Genomic DNA, 16,730 nt, shown 5'->3' on the forward strand with positions numbered 1-16,730 from the left:
TCTTCTTCCTCAGCTTCCCGCTGATGTGGTGTGCTCCATGTTTTTTCACTTCTCTGCCTTGGTTTTGCTTTCCTCCCCCTTTTGGTTTGGATTCCTCCACAGGTGATGTTGCCCTGCATGCTCATTTTATGTGTCCTTGTTTCCCACACTTGTGGCACTTTTCCTCCAGAAACCGGCATTCACTCGCCAGGTGATCGCCCTTGCATCTATAACATGCCTTCACATGCTCACGTTGTGGTTTCTGACGCATGTTTAACTTGCGCATAATAAACTGACCTGCAACTTGCTTAGCATCAGCCCTGCCTGAACCCTATATTTCTTTTACATCTCGATTCGCTGTCTCTATGGCTTGAGCAAGTTCCAATGCTTTTCATAAGTAAGCCCAGTCTCGGATAATAATCTACGCTGCATTCGGTCGTCCATTATTCCACAAACTAGCCTATCTCTCAGCATTTCCTTCAGGTTGTGCCCATAATTGTAATCTAGTGCTAATTTATGCAACACCGCTACATAGTCCATTACACTCTCTTCCTCTTTTCTGTTCCTTGAATTAAACTTGAACCGCTGTACAATCTCACTTGGCTTAGGGTTGAAATGTTCTTTTAGCAAGGCCACTAATTCAACAATTGATTTGCCTCCAGGCTTTTCAGGACTGAGCAGATTCTTCATCAAACTGTAGGTTTGGCTTCCCACTGAACTAAGCAGAATGGCTTTCCTTTTTCCAGCATCATTTAATTCATTTGCTTTGAAGAACTAACCCAACACCTCACAGTATTCCTCCCAGGTTTGTGCTTGAATATCAAAAGCGGAGACCATTCCTACCGTGGCAGCCATGCTCTCGTCCAATCGGTAGCTAACTTTAGCTCGTGAGTTTTTTTTTAAAGTCCCGTCAGACTTCTCTTTATTCAGTGTCCTTTTACCTTGTCGCCAAATGTGATAAATCCATGTAGTGAAACAAGGAACTCGAAGAGGCGAGATATTAGAATTAGGCCGTGTACTTTATTAAACAACTGCATAACCAACATACAGGCCTGCATCCTCTCATTCCACCTCCACTGACCTTAACCAGTAGCAGCACTAGCTACAGCACCACCTGGTGGATAACCTTAATCATAACATCCCAGATTACTATATATTAAGATTTGACAGAATTAATTAAAGCAAAATTCCAGGAATTTTAACTAAATGTCTTATGCGGTTGACTTCCACATTATAGCTTTATAGTTTTGAAGTGGAAAATAAGAACTACAGAAGGAGGGGTGACTTTTTAATATTATTTCCCAGAATTTTTATGAAGATGTGAATGAGCTGCCTGATATTTTTACTGTGTGTGTGAGCTGGAAAGGGTAAATAAGAAAATGGTTTTGTGAAATAGCATTGAACATTGTGGGTGCGATCTTGCCAGCCCTGGGGAGGCGGGTATGGAGGCAGGACTGCCAGGAAAATGGCAGAATTTGGGGGTGGGTGCCCAACCCGCCCCAACCCACCTCCATGCCATCTTGGCAGGAGGCGGGTAGCCGTCCCGTGCCGGGTCCCGTCTCCTTGGAGGCGGGAAGGGATTACAGCCACTTAACTGCCTGTTAACAGGTAGTTAACAGGCAGAAAATAGGATTATCCCCATTTTGCCCACACAAGTGCGGCTTCCCAAAGGCTCCAAAACCCGCCAGGGTCAGCAATTCATATAGGTCTGAGAGCGTTAAAAAAACAAGCCTGAAGGCTTTGTGTCTTAATGCAAGGAGCATTCGGAACAAGGTGGATGAATTAGCTGCGCAAATAGAGGTAAACGAATATGATTTGATTGGGATTACAGAAACATGGCTCCAGGGTGGCCAAGGCTGGGAACTCAACATCCAGGGGTATTCAATATTTAGGAAGGATAGGCAAAAAAGAAAGGGAGGTGGGTAGCATTGCTGGTTAAAGAGGGGATTAACACAATTGAAAGGAAGGATATTAACTTTGATGATGCGGAATCTGTATGGGTAGAACTGAGAAATATCAAGGGGCAGAAAACATTAGTGGGAGTGGTATATAGACCTCCAAACAGTAATACGGAGGTTGGGGATGGCATTAAAAGGGAAATTAGAGAAGCATGCAGTAAGGGCACAGCAGTCATCATGGGTGACTTTAATTTACATATAGATTGGGCTAACCAAATTAGTAAAAATACTGTGGAGGAGCAATTCCTAGAATGTTTACGGGATGGTTTTCTGGAACAATATGTCGAGGAACCAACCAGAGATCAGGCCATCTTAGACTGGGTATTATGTAATGAGAGAGGATTAATTAGCAATCTTGTTGTACGAGGCCCCTTGGGTCAGAGCGATCATAATATGATAGAATTCTTCATTAGGATGGAGAGTGAAGTAGTTGACTCGGAGACTAGGGTCCTGAATTTAAATAAAGGAAACTACATTGGTATGAGGCACGAATTGGGTAGGATTGATTGGGGAATGTCACTCAAAGGGTTGACAGTGGATAGGCAATGGCAAACATTCAAAGACCGCATGGATGAACTACAGAAGTTGTTCATTCCAGTTTGGGACATCCAAAGATGTGCGGGTTAGGTTGATTGGCTATGATAAATTGACCCTTAGTGTTAGGGGGATTAAATACGTGGGGTTACGGGGATAGGGTGGGATATGTGTTGGTGTAGGGGTTACGGGGATCGGGTGGGATATGTGTCGGTGCAGGCTCGATGGGCCGAAATGGCCTCTATCTGCACTGTGGGGTTTCTGTGATTTCTGTGAAAAAGGGTGACTCAACCGTGGCGAACAAGGGAAATTAGGGATAGCATAAGATCCAAGGAGAGGGCATATAAATTGGCCAGAAAAAGCGGTAACCCTGAGGATTGGGAGCAGTTTAGGATTCAACAAAGGAGGACAAAGGGATTAATTAAGAAGGGGAAAATAGAATATGAAAGTAAGCTTGCAGGGAACATAAAAACTGACTATAAGAGCTTTTATAGATATGTGAAGAGAAAAAGATTAGTGAAATCAAGTGTAGGTCCCTTGCAGTCAGAAGCAGGGGAAGTTATAATGGGGAACAAAGAAATGGCTGACCAATTAAATGCGTATTTTGGTTCTGTCTTCACAAAGGAGGACACAAATAACCTCCCAGAGATGTTGGAGAACATAGGGTCTGATGAGAGGGAGGAACTGAAAGAAATCAGTATTTGTAGGGAAATGGTGTTAGGGAAATTGATGGGATTGAAGGCCGATAAATCCCCAGGGCCTGATAATCTACATCCTAGGGTACTTAAGGAGGTGGCCCTAGAAATAGTAGATGCATTGCTGATCATCTTCCAAAATTCGCTGGAATCTGGAACTGTACCCATGGATTAGAGGGTAGCTAATGTTACCCCACTATTACTGGTAGAGAGAAAGCGGGGAACCGGTAAGCCTGACATCGGGAGTGGGGAAATGCTAGAGTCCATTATAACTGATGTAATAGCAGAGCACTTGGAAAACAGTGACAGGATCGGACAAAGTCAACATGGATGTACAAAAGGTAAATCGTGCTTGACTAATCTACTGGAATTTTTTGAGGATGTAACTGGGAAAATAGATAAGGGAGAACCAGTAGATGTGGTGTATTTGGACTTTCAAAAGGCTTTCGATAAGGTCCCACATAAGAGATTAGCGTGTAAAGTTAAGGCACATGGGATTCGGGGCAAGGTATTGACTTGGATAGAGAACTGGTTGGCGGACAGAAAGCAGAGAGTAGGAATTAACGGGTCTTTTTCCGAGTGGCAGGCAGTGACTAGTGGGGTACCGCAGGGATTGATCCTTGGACCCCAGCTATTCACAATATACATTAATGATCTAGATAAGGGAACTAGATATAATATTTCCAAGTTTGCAGATGACACAAAGCTGGGTGGGCGTGTGTGCTGTGAGGAGGATACCGAGAAACTCCAGGATGATTTGGACAGGTTGGGTGATTGGGCAGAAGCGTGGCAGATGCAATATAACGTGGATAAATGTGAGGTTATCCACTTTGGTGTCAAAAACAGAAAGGCAGACTATTATCTGAATGGCAATAGATTGGGAGAAGGGGAAGTGCAACGGGACCTGGGTGTCCTTGTGCACCAGTCGCTGAAGGTAAGCATGCAGGTGCAGCAGGCGGTGAAGAAGGCAAATGGTATGTTGGCCTTCATAGCGAAAGGGTTTGAGTACAGTAGCAAGGATGTCCTGCTGCAGTTGTACAGGGCCTTGGTGAGACCACACCTTGAGTACTGTGTGCAGTTTTGGTTGCCTTATCTGAGGAAGGATGTTCTTGCCATGGAAGGAATTCAGCGAAGATTCATAAGGCTGATCCCTGGGATGACAGGAATGACGTATGAGGAGAGATTGGGTCAATTGGGCTTATACTCGCTGGAGTTTAGAAGAATGAGAGGGGATCTCATCGAAACTTATAAAATTCTGACAGGTCTGGACAAACTAGATGCAGGTAGAATGTTTCCGATGGTCGGAGAGTCCAGAACCAGGGTTCATAGTCTAAGGATAAGGCCTAAGCCATTTAGGACAGAGATGAGGAAGAATTTCTTCACCCAGAGAGCGGTGAACCTGTGGTATTCTCTACCACAGAAGACGGTTGAGGCCAAGTTTTTAAATATATTCAAGAAGGAGTTAGATATATTTCTTAGAGCTAAAGGTAGCAAGGGATATGGGGAGAAGGCAGGTACGGGGTACTGAGCTTGGATGATCAGCCATGATCACATCGAATGGTGGAGCAGGCTCGAGGGGCCGAATGGCCTACTCCTGCTCCTATCTTCTATGTTTCTATGTTTCTATGTAAGGTGAGTAGTGGGTCTGCGGGGGGCAAAAGTGTGCTGTGGACGTGAGTGATGGGTGCAAGTATGGAGAGGTGAGTATCTGAGGTAAGTGCAAAGTGTTAGAAAAAGTTTACTTACCTTTGTTTCTTCCTGCAGGCTTCAATCGGTGGGTATGCGGAGAGTCTCGCACCTCCACGGCAGAGGTGACAGATGGCCGTTGCATTCTCCAATGCAACAACCATCTCATTTCTGCAAAAGAAAGAGGTTTGATGACTTCTTGTAGTCAAGAACTCATCAAACTACAGAGAATGTCAGTGTTTGACAGCTTCATAGAGCTGTCAAATGATGACAATTCATCTGAAACGTCATACGTTGACATTCTCTATAACCGGCTTTCCCTTAATTGGCCTGCTAAGCCTGCTGGTCGAGCGTAACATGGTCAATCAAGGGAAAATAGCGTGGGTTGGCCAGAAGATGATGGAGGCAGGACTGAAACCCGACAAGTGGGAGTCCCGTCTCCAAAAGCTCCCCATTGAGAAAATCCAGCCCCATATGTGAGAGAGATTTTTGGTTAAAATATCTCTGATATAATCAGATATGAAATAGCTATGCTCAGCATGGAATTATAATCACTGATGAAAAATTATTGATTTTGTATTTAAGACATTGATGGATTTTATTTTACATTCCGAGTAGCTGAGTACTGCTTCAACAAGTCGTGCTTGCTGTATCATCTTAAGATGTAATCATTACAATTCAGACTTCTTCCCAATACTTTTTACTCAAGTTCAATACAAAAACTCAGCTTCCTTAGGCAATTCTGAACTTCCTATAAATTAAAACTTGCCCATATGTTCAAAATATATGAGCTAGTTTGAAATGGATCAAACAAGCTGCCCATCATATCTTTCAGACCACTCTTATTTGGTAGAAAATACCACCCTGCCAGACCTTATACTTCAGGTTAAACTACTAATTTGAATTTATTATGAGACATAAGGAGCAGTTTTCAACTGTTGCCCTCGCCGTTTACAAGGTGCCTGGCAGTCGAAAATGGCTGGGGAACAAAGGGCTGGATTTTGCCAGCCCTGGGGAGGCAGGTTTGGAGGCAGAACTGCTGGGAAAATGGCAGAATGTGGGGGGCGGGTACCCATCCCGCCCCCAACCCACCGCCGTGCCATCTTCCCAGGAGGCGGGTAGCCGACGCGCGCCAGGTCCCGTCTCCTGGAGGCGGGAAGGGGATTACAGCCACTTAACTGCCTGTTAACAGGTAGTTAACAGGCAGTTAAGAGGATTATCCCCATTTTTCCACCAGAGGCGCAGGCTTCCCAACGTCGGGAAGCCCCGTCAGTGTCACTGAGGCGAGCAGCGGGTCTGCAGGGGTCGAGGGGGTGCAAAAGTGCACTGTGGAGGTAAGTGATGGGTGCAAGTGTGGAGAGGTAAGTATGTGAGGTGAGTGGAAAGTGATAGAAAATGTTTACTTCCCTTTGTTTCTTCCTGCAGGCTTCAACAGTTGGGGATGCGGAGTCTCTCGCATCTCACCGGCAGAGATGACAGATGGCTGCTGCATTCTCAGATGCAACATCCATCTGATTTCTGCTCACAAAAGAGGTTTGATTAGTCTTGAATCCAAGAATTCATCAAACTACAGAGAATGTCAGTGTTTGACAGCTTCACAGAGCTGTCAAACGATGACAATTCATCAGTCAAAAATTTTTGACAGATGAAATGTCATACGCTTACATTCTCTGTAACCAGCTTCCCCTTAATTGGCCTGCTAAGCCCACTGGACAAGGTCAATCAAGGGAAAATAGCGTGGGTTGGCCAGAACTCGATGGAGGCGGGACTGAAACCCTACAAGCAGCAGTCCCGCCTCCAACACGCCCCCCATTGACAAAATCACCCCCAAAGTGTTCGCCCCTTACACATGCAAGGCCCATCTGAAGTGGACCAAGTGGTGAGTGGCCTAACTAGTGGTCCCAAAGAGACTGCGGAAGGCCACTCCAAAAACAGCCGGGAACATTTTGCTGGCTGCTGGGTTCAGTTTTGCCTGACCGCAGCATGCGCCATGTGTGGGTACTGCCATCTGTCCCTTCAGCCGCTTGGCTGCCAAAACAGCAGTCCTGAAAGGGACTGCTTGAGGCTGCCACCGGAAAGGTAAGTTTGGACTGTTTTACTTGCCTTATCGTGGAGCCACGTGAGCAGGATTGCTCCTCCTGGCTCCACATTAAATCCATGGGCCACTGCTGGCCACCACTTGTCCCCTCCTCCTCCACCCACCCCTCCCCGCGCTCTCCTAACGATCTTACTGCCCCCCAAGCTGCCTCTCGGCCCGCGAATGAGGCCCAGGGATTAATTTGCCGTGCTCCTGCCGCCGGCCTCATTAGGCGCGCGCAGCATGCACAGCATCGGGATCGTCCCCCAATGCAATTTCTAGACCCATTTCTTGTGAAATAGTCACATGTATTAACAAGCAGACAAACCCATTGCAGCAGCAGTATATGTTCCTATTGGTTTCAGTAATTTGCTGCTATATGTTGACATGCAGAACGTGATAATAATTAAAACTAACCCATCCTTTTAAGTGTCATCACATTCTCAGGTGACTGCATTTAATTTACCTCAGATTACAAAATATTAACTACATGGGATCCAGTGCATCAATAAAAAGTAAATACTATAATAGCATTCTTTGGCTTAGGATCCAGCCGGAAAGCACATGCCTTGGGATCTTGGTTCAGCCTCTTCAGCATTGAAAGGAAGGAGCTTGCCACAATCTCACCCCTGTCCTAAAGCTCTGTTTTCTTTCATCTTGATCCCAGTTTCCAGCTCTCAATGTCTTTCTATTTATAATGTACTTTTCTCTTGCACTCTGCTTCCCATGCTCTTGCTCTGCTCCCTGTACTTTAATGTTTTCCCAGGCTAGTTGTCCTGCATCAGCTGGCACGGCTCCTTACATTGGCTCTGCTCCACTCTATCCAATGGCACTATCAGTAGTGTATGTAACTGTTCTACCTTTAAGAGAACTATTGTATGTAACCGTCCACCTTTAAGAGAACTATTTTAGGTGTGGCACTACTTTATCTTGGCTGCTGTATACTGTAATACCGACGGTGACCACACCGGTATATAAGTGCTGTGTCAGGATTTATTGGGCAGATTCGCCCTGACCTTCGAATAGTAAAGTCCTGTTAAAGTTACTCTTGTAGTCTGTGTATTAATTCGCCATAATACCTACAGACTTTACAGTGGCGACGAGTTCGATCTTACCCTGCGGCAACAATACTTCCGAAGCAGTTAACGAGCGTCGAGAAGAGGCACCCGCCCTCGTCGTGCTGCTGAGAGAAAACTCGAGTCTGCAGAGCAAGGAAGAAGGAAGAATTCAGACACGAAGCCTTCCATCAGCAACAGGCACTGATTGTCCCTTCTGCCACGGTGGTGAGTGAGCCGATCAGCACGAGAAGCAAGTCGGCCACGGTGACTGTGAGTAAAGGGAAAATAAAAAAATACACGGAGGATAAGGGCGGTGAACTCGACCACAGTCGGGGGAAAGGAGCCGGACAGAAGTCGGGCCCAGAGGCGCTGAGACTGGGGCAGCGTGGAGCACGGAAGCCGCGGTACAAGCGGGCTGGGAGACGCAACGGCGTCGTGAGACAGCTAGACCGCGACCGGCGGAAAAGGCCGGGCAGCGACCGAGGCCACGAAGCGCTGCGACCGGGATCGTAAGGCGCGGGAAGATATAAAAATAAATAAACCGCGGTGAACTCAGCCGCAGCCGGGGAGGAAAGCACCGGACTGCGAGAGGGCTGGGAGGCGCGATTGGAGTGAAAAAGGCCGGGCAGCGACCGAGGCCACGAAGCGCTGCGACCGGGATCGTAAGGCGCGGGAAGATATAAAAATAAATAAATCGCGGAGAACTCAGCCGCAGCCGGGGAGGAAAGCACCGGACTGCGAGAGGGCTGGGAGGCGCGATTGGAAGCCGCTGAGGGAGAGACAGAGCCCGAGCGAGCGGGAGAGACAGAGCCCGAGCGAGGGAGATTGAGCGAGATCCAGCCCAGCGGCTGAAACTGTTCGCCGTCAACGGGTTGTACCCAGCGCCGGTTGCCCTGCCGAGAAAAGGGAACAAGGAACGCACTGAAGCCGACGCGCAGGCTGCGAACCCCGAAAGCCAGCGGTCGTCGCCCGAGTGAAAAGCTTACCCCTCCCGCCAGGGGAAGAAACGCGGGAAGCCGCCAGTATGCGGGGAAGAAGACAGAAGCGGGAAACCGCCATTTTGAAAGTGGGTGGGGAAAGAAGACAAGCGCGGGAAACCGCCATTTTGGAAAAAAAAAAGTTAAAGAAATATTTCGTTGTTGTTTCTCAGGAAGAGGGTGAAGATGCCTAAGCGTAGTAACATCAACGATTTTGATTCCGATGTGGAAGATTGGGCCACGTATGTAGAACGCATCGAGATATATTGTAAGGTCAATAAGATAGCAAATTATGACAAAGCTCTAACCTTACTAAACTCAATGGGTCCGAAGACATACAGGTTATTGAAGCATCTTCTATCACCAGCTAAACCGGCGGATCAGTCTTTCGCTTATATTGTTGCTGTCCTGAAGGATCATTTGAACCCCGCACCGCTGATGTTAGCGGAACGATCTAAATTTTACGTGAGAACGCAACTAAAAGAGGAAAGCAACGCAGAGTACCTGGTTGAACTGCGTAGACTAGCAAAATACTGCCAGTTTGGGGTAAATCTGTCAGAGGCACTGAGAGACAAGTTCGTGTGCGGAATGTCGAAGGAAGGAATACAAAAACGACTGCTCGAAGAGAACGATCTTACACTTGAGAAGGCTGTCCTTATTGCAGCATCGCACGAAGCCGCAGCGAGAGGCACGGCGGAAATGCAGAGGAAGACAGCGGTACTCAGTATGGATCAAATGACTTCGGGTACAACGAAATGTTATCGTTGTGGGAAGACAACACACGATCAGAACCAATGCTGGTTTAAAAACCAGGAATGTAGGAAATGTGGCAAGCCTGGTCACATAGCTAAAGTATGCCGGTCAGGAAAGAAGACCAGCAATAATAAGTCACCGCAGAAGAAGTACAGAAAGGTACATAAGGTGACTGGGAAGAGTACAGATGAACAGAATTCGGATTCAGACTCCAACAGCAAGGAACTGGGTAGTCTGAGGATTCACAATGTGAGTAAAGAAGCTGACCGACAAACTATCTGGGTCACACTACAGATTGCAAAAGTCCAAGTGAAAATGGAAGTGGACACCGGATCGGCGTTGACGGTCATGAATAAGCAAGATTACAAAAAGTTGTTCAAACATATTCCCCTACGGGATACGGAGATAGTATTGCAGACATACACGGGGCATAAAGTATACCCCATCGGAAAGATAAAAGTCAAGGTGAGACACAAGGGCAAAGATCACCGAGGAATGGACATGTATGTGCTACCCGAGGGAGGTCCACCACTTCTGGGACGGGAGTGGATCAGGAAAATAAAGATAGACTGGCACTCACTAAACACAATGACGGTAGATTCCGGAAAGGAAGATGTCAAACCTGAACGGTTGTCCAGAATATTGGACGAAGCTAAAGAGGTATTTCAGCAAGGACTGGGAACACTGAGAGGAATTAAGGCAAAAATCAAGATTGCAGAACATGCAAGCCCAAAATTTTTCAAAGCCAGATTGGTACCTTACGCCATACGACCTGCTGTGGAGGCAGAACTGGAAGAGCTTGAACGTTCAGGGGTACTGTCTAAGGTGGACTGGAGTGAGTGGGCCATGCCCATTGTTCCCGTCATGAAGTCTTCATCAAGTAACAAGCCAGGGGGACCGGGAAAGGTCCGCATCTGCGGAGACTTCAAGATCACAGTTAATCCGGTGCTTCACACGGTACAATACCCGCTTCCGCGGATTGAGGATATCTTTGCTTCATTGTCTGGCGGGAAACACTTCACCAAGATAGACCTGGCACAAGCATACTTACAAATGGAAGTCGAGGAAGAGTCGCGCCAGTATCTCACAATCAACACACACAGAGGCTTGTATCATTATAATAGACTGGTTTTTGGAGTAGCTTCGGCTCCAGCAATTTGGCAGAGGGCCATGGAGCAGGTCTTACAGGGGATTCCAAGCACTCAGTGTTACTTGGACGATATCCTGATTACAGGAGAGGACGAGGAGGAACACCTCGCAAATTTGAAACTGGTGCTCACCAGGTTGAAGGAATATGGCCTTCGAGTTAATCGCCAGAAATGCGAGTTCTTCCAGAAACGGATCTCGTACTGCGGTCATGTCATTGACCAACAGGGGCTGCACAAGTCACCTGACAAGATAGAAGCTGTCGTGAAGGCCCCCGCTCCGGAAAATGTATCACAGTTGAGATCGTTTCTGGGGTTGATTAATTATTACCACAAGTTTCTGCCAAATCTATCCACGGTGCTGCATCCGCTGAATGCTCTGTTGCGGAAAGAAGTACCATGGAAGTGGAGCGAGGACTGTAAGAAGACCTTTCGCAGAAGCAAGGCGTTGATTACCTCTGAGGAAGTGTTGGCTCATTTCAACCCAACGTTACCTCTTCGTCTAGCTTGTGATGCTTCCCCTTATGGAATTGGAGCAGTACTTTCACACAAGTTACCAAATGGCTCGGAAAGGCCAGTCGCATTTGCGTCCCGATCATTGACCTCCGCTGAGCGAAATTATGCTCAGATAGATAGGGAGGCCCTCAGCCTTGTGTGGGGAGTAAAGAAATTCAATCATTACCTGCAGGGCAAGAAGTTCACATTACTGACAGACCACCAGCCGTTGGTGTCCATATTCAACCCTAACAAGGCCGTTTCCACTATGACAGCGCAAAGGCTACAGAGGTGGTCCGTGTTACTTGGGGCACACCAATATGACATTGAATACAAAAGGTCCAAACAGCATGGAAATGCTGATGGGTTATCGCGCCTACCGTTGCCAGTAGTAGAAGAGGCGGCTACAGTGGACCCGGTAGAGATGTTCCACTCATCCATAGTGGAATGTCTACCAGTAACAAATTCGATGATCGAAAATGAAACAAGAAATGATCCGACTCTCTCACGAGTCTACGATTTAACGGTGGAGGGATGGCCAGCACATGGCGAACCAACGCTGCCCGCATTTTCGCGAAGAAAAGAACAGCTGTCAGTGTGCCGAGGAACCTTGATGTGTGGATCTAGAGTGGTGATTCCACCCAAACTTCAGCATAAGGTGCTAAAGGAGCTTCACGAGGGGCATCTGGGTGGAGTGAAAATGAAGAACCTAGCAAGAGCGTTTGTGTGGTGGCCAGGTATTGATGGAGACATCGAAGAAATAACCAAGAGCTGTCTAGGATGCCAGAAGGTCCAAAACGCGCCACCACAAGCTCCTCTGCATCCATGGGAGTGGCCCTCATCTCCTTGGCAAAGGGTACACGTCGACTTTGCTGGTCCATTTATGGACTCAATGTTTCTAATCGCAGTGGATGCACACTCCAAGTGGCCGGAGGTAATAAAGATGTCCTCCACCACCACGGAAAAAACCATCACAGTATTACGGACCATATTTGCTAGGAATGGCCTGCCGGAACAGATCTGTTCTGATAATGGACCGCAATTTGTGTCCGAAGAATTCAGGAAGTTCTTAAAAAGGAATGGGGTCAAGCACTACACGTCAGCCCCATACCATCCCGCCACCAATGGATTAGCTGAAAGGTTTGTCCAGACCTTCAAGAAGGCCATAAAGGCCATGGGTAATGAAGACATCAACCTACAACATAAGGTAGATAACTTCTTGTTGGCGTACAGGAATGCAACACATGCGGTCACAAACCAAACTCCCGCCATGATGTTTTTCAATAGAAGACTAAGATGCCGGCTGGATTTGATTAAGCCAAACGTCAGAAGGGACGTAGAGAACCGGCAATTTCAAAGCATGAATGAAAGGCCAACTAGATCCTTTCAGATAGGTCAACAAGTTTTGGCCCGGGACGACCGTACCGAGAAATGGCAGCCTGGAACTATTGGGAAAAGGCTAGGGCCGCTGATGTATACCGTGGACATTGGTGACAGCATCATAAGGCGACATGTTGACCAGATCATAGGGTCATCCACAAAGGACCAACCTACTCCACAACCTTACACGGCTAATGTTGAAGCAGAGATACCCAGAGCACCTACCTCCGATCTGGTAATACTAGAATCAGATGAACCTGACACTGTCCTTCAAGCCGAATCGACCTTGCCAGAAGAACCTACTACCTCGCCGAAAACTACTACACCACCGAGGCGTTATCCGGACAGAGTCAGGAAGCCTCCAGAGAGACTGAATCTGTGAACTGTTTTGCATAAGTTGTATATATGTTATGATGTTATGTTAATGGGGAATAAGTATGTTGTAAGCTAAAAAGGGAGGATTGTAGTGTATGTAACTGTTCTACCTTTAAGAGAACTATTGTATGTAACTGTCCACCTTTAAGAGAACTATTTTAGGTGTGACACTACTTTATCTTGGCTGCTGTATACTGTAATACCGACGGTGACCACACCGGTATATAAGTGCTGTGTCAGGATTTATTGGGCAGATTCGCCCTGACCTTCGAATAGTAAAGTCCTGTTAAAGTTACTCTTGTAGTCTGTGTATTAATTCGCCATAATACCTACAGACTTTACACTATCCAAAGACACATCCTAGGTGTCCAGATATTCACACGGAGGCCTTACCCAGTCTTTGACAGGTGCTCAGGCAGCCTTCTAAATGCTCTGCACTGTGTTCTCACTCAGATCCACCATCACACACTGCATGTTAGTAACAAGCTGGGAGATGAGTAAATATTGGTTAGGAAATTGTCAACCGTGCTCCTCATACTGCAAATGGCACTCCAAGAAATGTATGTATTCATGTACAGTGGACACACCCCATCTACATTCTCCACACAAGACTCCTCTTTTTCCAAATTTTTCCTCAAGCTATCAGTGCTGGGGAATGGAATGCAATAAGCAATCCCAAGCCAGGTGAACATAGCCACACACAGAGGAAAGCTTCCTCCACTCTGCCCCAACAATGTGCTTCAGTCCAGCCTCAGAAAAGTGCCCCTCACTGAACCAGTCCACCATTTGTTTAATTTCCTGCAACCAACCACCTTTAGGCCTGTCTGAGTGAATTGGCAATTAGTGTTAGTTTTGTGCTGTCGTCCCACACCCACAAGGAACTGGACTGAGACTGGTCAATCTTTTTAACACTGCACCCTTAAGCCAGCAGCCAGAGCAGGCTTTCAACCTATCAGTCTGAGCTGGATATCAACCCAGGTCCCAGAGATGAAAGGCCTGTGTCAAACCCAACTTCTTTGGGGGGAAAATTCAGTTGCGCCCCCTTTGGGGTGCTAACTTCACTGGGGCACTACCTTCAGCACCCCAAAAAAGTTAGCGCCCCTGTGCCGTAAATTGAGTGGTAGTGCCCCAAGCAGGTACAGGAAGCGCGCCCCCTCCTTCCTGACTGTGTCGGACATATCGTCCAGCAGTAGGTCAGGGGGTGTGACCAAAGTTTGCAGGCGGGACGCTGCGCACAGCGATGACATCATCGCCGGAGGTGCAGCGCCGCGTGGCGCTACCGGCTACCGTCGCCACCGGCGACCGTCGCCACTAACCTCCTGCTGAATTTTGCGGGAGGCGTTAGCGGCACTGCGCCCAGGTGCTAGGGGCTTTGCGCCCTGTAAGCACCCCTGGGGAAGCTAACGGGAGCTGCAAAGCAACCCAATTTTTTCCCCTTTATCTTTTCAACTGCCTAACTTTTGGCCCTCTATTCACCATGATACATCTGCAACTGTTAATTTGATCAACCATTCTATGACCTCCACCTTCAATACCCTCATCTCCAGCAAAACCTTCATTATCTCATGTAGTGTATGTACCTTTAAGAGGAACTATGTTTTTGAAGCCCCTGTATACTGTAGTACCAGTAGTGACCATTCGGGTATATAAGCCTGTGTAGCGTCTTGTGTTGTTAGTTCACCTCCAGACTTTGTTCAGTAAACACTTGTTAAATCAACTCCTGCATTCCATGTCTCCATTAACACACAGATCTAACAGTGGCGACGAGTTAGAAACGAACTTACCTGCAATTCGACAGCACCTCAAGGGGATCGATTCCTCAGACGAAGGTCGAAGCCAGAAGCAAGAAAAAAAAAATAACTCGAAGAAACTCGAAAATGAGGGCCAGGCTTGGTCTCCAGTCTGTGGTTTCCCCAGCTAAACGGGCTGGTGGCAGGTAGTGCACTGATCCTTCCTGGGCTGCGGCAGGCTAGAGCTCGATCGGGTGGCTCTGCAACGGGGCCAGGCAGCGAGTCGGGAAGCAGAAGCAAAGAGAGAGAGAGGGTGGAGCACTCAGGGCACGGCTGGTGCTGCAAAGCAGGTCGGCGTTCGGACCGAGCAGAGGGAGGGGAAAGTCCCAGAGGGTCCGCTCCACGACGGGAACGGTTCTCCAAGTAATGGAGAAACTATTGAAGCGATATATAAAAAAAATAGAAATACCGCGAAAAGCTGCAGGTCGCAACGGGAACCGCAGAGAACAGCGTTGGCAGCAGCGGCAGCGGTGGGAAAGCGCGGGAGGCACCATCTTAACTCGGCGGGGAAGAAAGAAAAGCGCGGGAAGCGCCATTTTAGATTTTCAAGATGCCAAAGACTGGCAATATTACTGCTTTCGATAGTGATATAGAAGATTGGACCACATATGTGGAAAGAGTGGAGGTATATTGCAAGGCGAATGAAGTAGCGGATGATAAAAAGGCATCGGTACTTCTAAATCTGATGGGCGCAAGGACATACGGGCTGTTACGAAACTTGATCACTCCAGCCAAACCGATGGACAAGAATTTTAATGAGATTGTTGATACCTTACAGGAGCACTTAAACCCAACACCGCTGCTGATAGTGGAACGATTCAAATTCTTCAGGAGGAATCAGCACAAGAATGAAAGTAACGCTGATTACCTCACCAAATTACGAAAGCTGTCAAAGAACTGCCAATTCGGGGCAGGACTGGCAGATTCTCTACGAGACAAATTTGTCTGCGGTCTCCTAAGCGAAGGAACACAGAAAAGACTACTTTCTGAGAAAGATTTGACACTGGACAAGGCTTTCAGTGTGGCTGTATCATACGAAGCAGCAGCAAGAGGAGCTGCAGAGATACAGCAAAAGCCACAGGACTTCGGCACCCATGAAATGACACGGGGTTTCGAGAGATGTTATCGCTGCGGCAGATCCACCCATGACCAGAAGGACTGCTGGTTCAAGGACAAAGCATGCAGGCAATGCGGAAAGATGGGACACATTGCACATGTATGCAGATCTGGAAAGAAATCCGCTGACAGTAAAAAGGTCAACAAGGAAAAGTACAGAAAGGTACAAATGATGACGGACAGTAGCTCCGAAGACCAGAAGAGCGATAGCGACTCCGGAAACAAGAGACTAAGCTGTCTCAAATTACATAATGTAATTGCCAAAGAAGATTACCAGACCATTTGGGTTACCCTCACGATAGCGGGATCCCCAGTCAAAATGGAGCTAGATACAGGATCAGCTCTGACCGTCATGAGTCGACGGGATTACGAGCGGCTATTTCCGCATATACCTTTGAAAGACACATCCATTGTCTTGAAGACATATACGGGGCAGAAAGTATACCCCAGAGGGAAAATAAGGGTGCCTGTTGTATACAACGGCAAGGAAATACAGAAGTTGTATTTATACGTTCTGCAAGATGGTGGTCCACCGTTGTTGGGGCGTGAATGGATCAGAAAGATACGTTTAGACTGGCACTCCATTCAGGCACTGACGGTGACCAGTAAGAAAAAAAATGATGATGATGTCATACCTGGACGATTAAAAGAAATCTTGGCTAACGCCAAAGAAGTGTTTCAACAGGAACTAGGAACCCTGAAAGGCGCCACC

The sequence above is a fragment of the Somniosus microcephalus genome, chromosome 8, assembly GCF_052327205.1.
Source record: "Somniosus microcephalus isolate GS21.2 chromosome 8, FLI_Smic_1.0, whole genome shotgun sequence".
NCBI lineage: Eukaryota > Metazoa > Chordata > Chondrichthyes > Squaliformes > Somniosidae > Somniosus > Somniosus microcephalus.